A 5,704-nucleotide genomic window follows, 5' to 3' on the forward strand; every position below is an offset into this window, starting at 1 on the left:
AATGAAAAGCCGGGACACCTGCACCCCGATGTTTATAGCAGCAATGGCCACGATAGCCAAACTGTGGAAGGAGCCTCAGTGTCCAACGAAAGATGAGTGGATAAAGAAGATGTGGTTTATGTATACAATGGAATATTCCTCAGCCATTAGAAACGACAAATACCCACCATTTGCTTCAACGTGGATGGAACTGGAGGGTATTATGCTGAGTGAACTAAGTCAGTCGGAGAAGGACAAACATTATATGTTCTCATTCATTTGGGGAATATAAATAATAGTGAAAGGGAATATAAGGGAAGGGAGAAGAAATGTGTGGGAAATATCAGAAAGGGAGACAGAACGTAAAGACTGCTAACTCTGGGAAACGAACTAGGGGTGGTAGAAGGGGAGGAGGGCGGGGGGTGGGAGTGAATGGGTGACGGGCACTGGGTGTTATTCTGTATATTAGTACATTGAACACCAATAAAAAATAAATTAAAAAAAAAAAAAAGAATGAGTTCTGGGGTCAAAAAACATGGTGAGTTAAAATCATGACACTTCTGCTGATTGTTCTGGTACTTTCAACTCTGTAGACCTCTGTGGTTTCTCTGTAAAATCAGGACCCTTGGACTTAATACTTAATTTATGTATTCTTGTGAAAATTAAAGTGAGCTTGTGTATGCGATGACCCCCGACCAATATGAAAATATATTTGTATGGAACACAGGCTTCCAGTAAGTTGGTGTTATTACAATAATTATAACCTTGGATGTTCTTGCACAGTTTTACCCCTCAATAGGATTTGTGAGATCTTCATGAGGTATGCCTTAGCTTTTATTTATCAACCTAAGTTTTTGCTTGTTGTAGTGTAAAATAGCCCAGTATTCGTTTCTAGAAATTTCAACAAGTCTGACAAAATTTTGAAATGTCTTGTTGAGATTTCTGGCATAAACTCTGGCTCTGCAACTCATGAGTTATGACAAGGAGAGGGCCAGGGGTCCCCCTGCGCTCTGCTTTCTGGTCTTTAGTTTCTTCCTCCTTAAAATGGTCTGGTTGGGCCAAGCAATTTCTCTTGTCTCTGCCAGGTCTAAAATATTACAGCTCCTCTTGGATTCAAAACAGGAATATATAATATCTAACGGGAAATGCTTTGAGTGGCTCCAGCCTCATTTGGACAGAACATTCCAAGCAGCCACTGCACCTGTTACCACCGTTCAGTAGGATTTTCCTGTGGAATCTAAGAAGGAAGCATGAAGGATTTCAGTAGGAGGTAGTGTATCTCTGTGTAATTCACAAGCCAGAACACTCCCATCAAATCTGAAGATACTAGAAGACATTCTGTGTCTCCCCAAATAAAGAGAAAGCAAACCTTTTAGAATTTCTCATCAGCAAATCTCTTCTTTAGTAATGCTAGGAAACAAAATGGCTACTGACGCTAACAGCTGTCTTTGAGTTTGTCTCAGACGCAAAGAGCTATTAACCAGGGAGTTCCTTACAACCTCACACATGCAAAGTTAAGGCAGTATGGGCTACCTAAATGGTCAATTTGAACTCAAAATATGGATTTGGGAAGCAATTAGGGGTAATTCTAATTCCATTCCCTAGGAAGTTCTTCCACAGGGTCCCTCTAGAGAAGAGGCTCTGATATATTTTTTAAGCCACAGATAAGAAGCTTGGTTTAGCTTAGCCAGCTTCCCTACTGGAATTATTTTTTTAGCTGTTCCAACCTTGATAACAACCCTGAGTTCACGAATCTTGTACTCCGTTTACACAGGAGGACAATGAGACTGCCAAATGTGGCCAGCATCACAGTGTAGGAAGTACATAAATGGGATTGGGCCTCGGGCCTCTCTAACGCCCAGATCCTGGGCTGCTCTTTCTCCTGAGCAATAAAGAGCCCTTGATACCCTTGCATATTCAAACCAGTGAGCCAGAAATGCCAGTGTAGGTATTCGAGCAATGCATTCATGCTCAGCAATTATTAAAAGGCAAAACAGTAGGATGAGCCAAGAGGAAACCGAGGGGCAGGTTTCCTGGGAGGAACTGAAAAGGCCTCATAGCAAAGCCTAAGAAGGGCTTTGAGATGAGTTCTTTACAGACTGGCCTGAGCCTCCCTGATGGTGTTAGTTGCATTTCTGTGACACAGTGCAGAAAGATCCATACATGGAAGCAATAGATGTCATGGTCCCTATAGCTGTCCCATTCACACTACTCAGAAAAAGAATTCCCCAGTGGCCCAACTGGAGCACGTCTGGGCTTTATTTCCCTTCTTCTTTCTAAGTGGGTTTACTTACAAAACCCTAAAGGATAGTCATAGCCAGACAAGAGTCCTAGACTCTAGATAGAAAAAAGGGGCACTTAGGGTATCTAAGCCAGAAAAACAGAACTCTTTTGCCTAGATTGGTATTTGGACGCCCACTCTCATATATATGAATTATTTTGCAGCAATAATGGTTGTCTTTAATCAGTGGCATAGTAGTAAATGTTTAACAAGTGGCTCTCATGGTGGGAGGGGGATGTTGATTTTTGCCGCGTTTGCTGATTTCTGCCTTGGTTGACTTCAGAACAGCAAGGTGCTATCGCTTAAGAGAGAGCAGGGAAGGCATGCTCAGAAACACATAATTATATAATATTTCCACTGTACAGACATAATGGAAGCAAATAACAAAAGCATAGATAGTAGAATATAGGCCATATACCTGAAGCAAGAAAGCATGCAAATTTCTATAGAGAAATGAATCTCAAAGTGTGAGCCGAGATCAGTGAGCAGCAGTAGCAAAATATGGGTGTTGGTTAGATGTGCAAACTCTCAGGTGCATTCCAGACCTACTAAATCCAAAACTTTGGGGGTGGGACCCCAAAATCTGTTTTAATAAGCCCTTCATCTGATTCTGAGGCACATTATAGCTTAAGAAACACAGAAGAGTCTTAAGAAAATATTTAGAGAGGAAGCACAGTGTGGTAGAGGCAAAATTTACTCTTAAAGCACTGTTTCAACAGTCTTGTGCATGGGAAACGGGAAAAAAATAGCAAAACCACACCTCTCTACCTGCAGGGTCCCACATTTCCCTTGAATTGGAGCAGTAGGAGAGCATCTTGCTTACAAACTTTAAAAGAGAAAAGTATTTCTTTTAATTATATTAGTGGGAGATACATACATCACAAACATTCATTTCATTAAAAACTATTCAAGCATTACTTGTAAGTTGACACTCCCCTTGACTGCAGTCTGAATCCCAACACCCCCTCCTGAGATTTCCATGCTACCTCTCTGGTGTAGACCCTTAACATTTTCTATGCATTTGTGTGCCTCTGCATACACGTGATGGTGATGATGATGTTTTACAATAAGTACATCATCCTCTATATATCTTTCTGCATTTTTATTTTTTTTAGATTTTATTTATTTATTCATGAAAGACACACACACAGAGGCAGAAACATAGGCAGAGGGAGAAGCAGGGTCCTTACAGGGAACCCGATGTAGGACTCAGTCCTGGGCCGGGGTATCACTCCCTGAGCCAAAGGCAGATGCTCAACTGCTGAGCCACTCATGCATCCCTCTTTCTGCATTTTTAAATTTTGATTTAAAAGCACAACTTAGAACTATTTTTGTAGTAATATGTGTTCATTCACCTCAGTCTACATGTATGAAGACATCATTATTTATTTAGACCCTTCTCCATTGTTGGACAACTGGCACCCATCCATTTGGTTTTGTCGATTATAGTAATGAGTCTGTTGTACCCGGTGCCAATATGGGGCTTTCAATGACTTTTCACTCAATAAATATGATGCAGAGATAACCCGTGGTGCTGGTCGTACTCATGCTGTATTTCTCTTGGGTACTTAGAATTGAGATTGCTGGGCCAGAGGTTATGAACATTTAAAATGTTAGTACAATCTGCCCAAATTGTCCTCTGTAGTGACTGGACCAGTTTCCGTCTCCTCTGTACTGCATGAAAGCAACAGCTTTCTTCTGTCCTATCCAACACTCAATGTTTCCAGCCCTCTGGAAATTGCTGATCTTATGAATCTAAAGTGGTCTCTGTTGTTTCAATATAAATTTTCTATTTACTTCTGGGATGATTGATGCTGTTATGTATTTTGTTATCAATTTACATTCTTTTTTTTCTTGTGATAATTGACTGTTCATCTCTTTTGCCCATTTTTTTCCATTAGATCTTTTATGCATTTCTCATTGATTTTCAGAATCTCTTATTTCTCCTCTCCCTTTCTCCTCTGTACTTAAATATTTTGTGACATCTTTGGTCACATAAGAATTTTGCCTTTTAAAAAATTATTTATTTATTTGAGAGGGAGAGAGAGCAAGCATAAACAGGGGGAATGGGAAGAGAAAGAAGAAGAAGCAGACCCTCCCCCCCCACTCGCTGAGCAGGGAGTAAGATGTGGGACTCAATCCCAGGACCCTGGAATCATGATCTGAGTTGAAGGCAGATGCTTAACTGACTGACCACCCAGGCACCCGGATTTTATCTCTTAATGTAGACAAATTGATTATGTGTCACTCTATGGACCACTGTCTTTTTTGTCTCAGTTATGAATCCTTTTCCTAGTCTAACATACTGAACATGTTTTTGTATTTGTCAAATAGTTTTTAGTTTTTTTTTTCTTTTTTTTCTTTTATGAATAATATGAGATAGGGATATAGCAAATTGTTATAGGGATATAACTAAATTGTTAATTATTCTTTTGGAACATAATTGATTGGAATATCTTCTGCTTTCCCCACAAATTATCATGTACTAAAACCTATGGGGTGTTTCTGACTCTGTCTTAGATGTTGATCTACTTTTTATTCCAGTGCAATTATCATATTCTTTAAATATTATAAGAAAAAATATTTCAACTTTATTATTTTGAAATGTATTTTAGGACTGACAGTAATGATTTTATTTTTAAGTTTTTTCCATGTACTATATAAAAATATTACTATTGTTACCTCACTGCCAAAACTAGTTCCAATAAGTCAATCCATTTTTTGCAAATTGAATCTTTCCTAAAAATCACTGATGTTTGATCTCAGTCCCATTTATTTCTATATTCAAAGGCAAGATAGCAAATGGTATGCAAGGAAATCTTTCCCAACCTGTGTAAGACACAGAACAGTTGAAGTCTTCACAAAGTGTCCTGGGAGCATGAGCAAACTTTATGAATCCACAGGTAGTCTTGGATTCAAAAAATTATATGTAATTTCCTCAGTGGGCAAAACCTGAAATCTCCTCCTTGTTTAATTGATGATTTTCTAATAATCCAAACAATCTATCCTAAGTATAGCACTTACCTTGAACTTGAAAGGGATTAAGAAGAGTCATGTGCCCATGTCTGTGTGAATTTTGATTGTATCAATAAAAATGTCATAGATCCTTAGATCAACACCACTTAAAATTTAGTACATTGCTTTTTTGGGGGACAAAAGGAAAATTTGAGGACAATTACCAGAACATGCTGTTCCTCTTCTTCAAAGGCTCTAAAACCATGGCATATGCTAAACAGAAGAATTTAAGTTTATAAGTTAGATGACTATTACCAGCCTACATGAGAGAGTTACCATTTACATCTGTTATGTTATAATGGGAATTTATAGTGCTTCTTCATTCTCCAGAGGCCTGTTTTGGATAATAAATCCTATGACTGCCCTGTGCACGAGGTTAGTAAGCATGTTTGTATCCACTTGGGCCTGCAGTTTTGCTGGGTGAGGGAG

Source organism: Canis lupus, chromosome 12, assembly GCF_048164855.1.
Source record: "Canis lupus baileyi chromosome 12, mCanLup2.hap1, whole genome shotgun sequence".
NCBI lineage: Eukaryota > Metazoa > Chordata > Mammalia > Carnivora > Canidae > Canis > Canis lupus.